Raw genomic sequence first — 4026 nt, forward strand, 5'->3', positions numbered from 1 at the left:
GAAGCTCTGTTGCCTTCACTGGCACTCCCAGCTCTGAGGCCACGGCTGGCTGAAAGCAGGTATCTGGGATTTGTTTAGCTTCTATAATTGAAACTTCGTTGCTTTTGGAGCTGTTGCTTTTGGAGCTCAGAGCCGGGCCGTGGCAGGTGGGGAACCTTGGCTTCCTCCATCACTGGAGCAAGTAAGTCTTCTGCTCGCTTCAGCTGCATGGGTGCTGGCCGCCATCTTTGTTGGCAGTTAATTTGCATATCTCGTTGATTAGCCAATGGGAAGGATAGCGGAGGTATGGTTAATTACCCTTTTTGTTTTTTATTAGATAGGACAAGAGCATTGTCAAGCAATCAGTGATTAAGAGGAGAAGTCAGGCTGGACTAGACATGGGGAGGTCTCCAAATCTCCTAGCCAGTTTTCATGAATTCTCGGCCACAAACAATTGGAAGTTAATAATTATAATAACCCAAAACTCTATGACTTAGAACTTGGTTATAATTATGAAACCTGCATTCATGTGATGGTCAGTAACAAAACCTGGAAGGAGAAAGAAAAGTAATTCTATAGATACATTTTCTCTCCCGGTATTGCCAGCAACAGCCCTCAGACTTTGTGGATCACATTGACAACTGTATCACCTAGAATGTCAACATCAGTAAATAATAAAACACTATTGAATTTCTGGGATAAATCCTCTTTGGCCATCACATTTCAAATTGCAATACCATGTTTACAAAACTCACTTATGGATATGGGAGGTCCATGTTGTGGGGTGTATTTAGAAACAGACTTGGTATGAAGTGATTCCATTTAAGTTCCTGTCAGTTGATTTATCAGCTTCAAACAATTTTCTTACATTCTCAGTTAAGAATTAGAAATGTCAGCAAGCTTAATCTATTTTTTACTTTTCTTTCTCCTTTCAGGTTTTGTTAGTTATACTATTTCTATATATTTAAAAAAATATATACACAATGTATATCATATTCTGATGCCCTTATTCATTGTTTAGTTGAAGTTCTACAGTGAAATATAATTAAGGTTTGTCCCCAGACATTATGCTGAAGGTTTTCCTTTGATTCCCACCTAGGAATGTCATATACCTGTATGTTTATGAAGGATTCCCTTGCCACACATTTGCACATTTTCAAGATCAATATGGTTTTAGAAATATTAACTCTTATAACTCAAATATTATTCTTCAATCTTTTTAATGTAATATGTTTATTTATGACATTTTAAAAATGGAAATAGCTGGTACATTTTTTTTCAGTTATTTTTTTATGTGCTTCCACACTGATGTCTCTAATTCTTCTAGTTTTTGAAGTTAACTTTCCTGTTTTCTCCCCCCATGTATATTTTCTTTTTGTCCACAAATAAGCCTACATGCTATTTACACATCCTGTTTTATTTTACATTTTTAATTGTATGGGCTAGAACTTACCAAAATATTATAAATATGGGTGGCGGTATTATGGACTTTCACCCCATTTTTTTTTAATCTTCACAGAAATTTTGGAGAAAATTATTTTATTTTAAAAAATATTTTTATTGATTTCAGAGAGGAAGGGAGAGGGAGAGAGAGAGAAAAAAAAATCAATGATGAGAGAAAATCATTGATTAACTGCCTCCTGCACATCCCCTATCCACAATCCAGGTATGTGCCCTTGACCGGAATCAAACCCGGGACCCTTCAGTCCACAAGCTTACCCTCTATCCACTGAGCCAAACTGGCTAGGGCAAGAAAACTATTTTAGTGAGTTTTATTTTATTACATTTTTACCTATTACATTTAATGGGAATGTGTGATGAATTTATTAGATAAATTTGGGACATATAAATTATTTGGGTACTTTGACCTAAATATGTGATTAATTAACTTAATAGTTTAATAAATAATAAAACACTATTGAATTTCTGGAATAAATCCTCTTTGGCCATCACATTTCAAAATATTGAGTATTTCAGTAAGTTTGGTTTATTCTTGCTCATAGATACGAGGTGTTCAATATGCCATCCTGACTGATCAACTCTATCTGGTCCCTGAGCTCCAATATTTGGTGCTGAATTAGAACCTGAGGTTGGCTGCTAATCCTGAACTTTTTGGTATTCTGCAAATGTGACAGCCGGGTCATCTTTATGGAGGGTGAGTCTCTGTTTTAAGTTTATGCATAACTTTCCTGCCATTGGAACTACTTTCATCATTAGTTTACCGGGAAAGTACTGATGTGGATAAGGAAAGAGTTGATGTATTCACCTTACTGAATTTCTAAGGTTATTGCATTATATTGAAAGATTGCAGCATACTGTTTTTTCTTCTAGGTGAATTTGTTGAGACTTGGTTGTTTCACAAAACTGTGAAAGTTCATTATGGATAAATACATTTAAATATTTTACCCATTGTCTATAGTATTACTTATTTTTATTCCCTTTGTTTCATTGAACTCTGAATTTTCAAAGATGTGTATTGAAACTTCACCTTGTGTATCAATTTTTAATTTGTTTTATCAGTCTTCCATGTATTTTTGCAAGTTACATTGTTTGATAAATATTGTAATGATAATTAAAAAATATTTTGTTTCACTTTCTATCCTTTTTAAGATTTTCTAAATAAATTTCACTTTATCTGATATTAGCAGTGTTGCACTCAATTTCAATTGGCTGGAAGTACTCTGTTAAAATTTTTGGACTTCCTTTTTATTTTAAACCTTTCTGTCATTTCTCCTCCCCATGCTATAAAGAGTATACAGATGCATTTTTTAATAAGTAGAATAAAAAACTTTAATCTGAGAGTTTCTCAATAAAAAACTATATTTTATTCATATTTTTATCATTATAAATATACTAGATACATTTTAATAATTGTCTATTTAATATTTTTATTATTTCTTCTTTAATCTCTCTTTTTGAATGAACAAGATTTTTGTTCCATTTTCCTCATTGTGTTTTGAAAAATTCAAATTTTTTCTGGATGATTGTCCTTAAGATTTTATATTTATTTGTAAAGAACAACTATTTTTTAAAAAGAATCTCAATTAGATTTTTCAATTAGATTTACATATTTATTGTGCATGTATCATGAACCAGTCACTGTTTTCAGTGCTTTTACATAGATCTTTGTTTCCAAAGTAAAACATGATACAATTTTAAGGGGCTATTCAAATATTTACTATTGTAATAATTTAAATTTAAATGTTTATTAGAAATATATCTAGAACATAAAAATATCTTTCTGTATAGTTTTGCTTAAATAAGACTAAGAAGAGAAAACAGTCAATCTAAAACTGCTTAGAAATATGGCAGTAATTATGAAAGTATTTACGATATCAAATTTTAAAAAATTAAAATATCGCTGGCCAGTAAGTCTCAGTGGTTAGAATGTTGGCCTACACACTGAAGAGTTGCAAGTTCCATTCCCAATCCAGGGCATGTACGTGGATTGCAGGTTTGATCCCCACTCTTATCTGGGAGCCTGCAGGAGGCAACCAATTGATGCGTCTCTCTTTTCTCTCTTACACTGACGTCTCTCTCTCTCTCTCTCTCTCTCTCTCTCATCAGTACTTTCCTCCCTCCTTCCCTCTGTTCTCTAAAAATCAATGGAAAATAACCCTCTGGTAAGGATTAACACAAACATTTTTTGAAGATAAATTTAGATATATTCATTATATATTCACGCTAATATATGTTTTATTTTGGAGATGAGAAAACTGGTGCTGAATGACTACTATGTACTAGGCTCTGATCAAGGCTTTTGGGAAATATCCGCAAACAAAAGAGAAGAAAATCTTTTTCTCCATGGAGCCTGACTTCTAGTGGGAGAAGACAGACTACAGGCTGCAGACTACAGGCAATAGAAACATCACAGATAAGTAAATTGTTTAGCAATATAGTTTACTAAAAAGTGATAAATGCTGTGGAGGAAAGAAATAGAGCAAGGTTAAGGGTTTGAGAATGACAGGCTGGCTGGTGATGCTGGTGATAGTGAAGGGGGCAGTTGTAAATTTTTCTCAACATTTTATTTTGAAGGGTTTTGAAACT

This window comes from Myotis davidii, unplaced genomic scaffold, assembly GCF_000327345.1.
Source record: "Myotis davidii unplaced genomic scaffold, ASM32734v1 scaffold738, whole genome shotgun sequence".
Lineage (NCBI taxonomy): Eukaryota > Metazoa > Chordata > Mammalia > Chiroptera > Vespertilionidae > Myotis > Myotis davidii.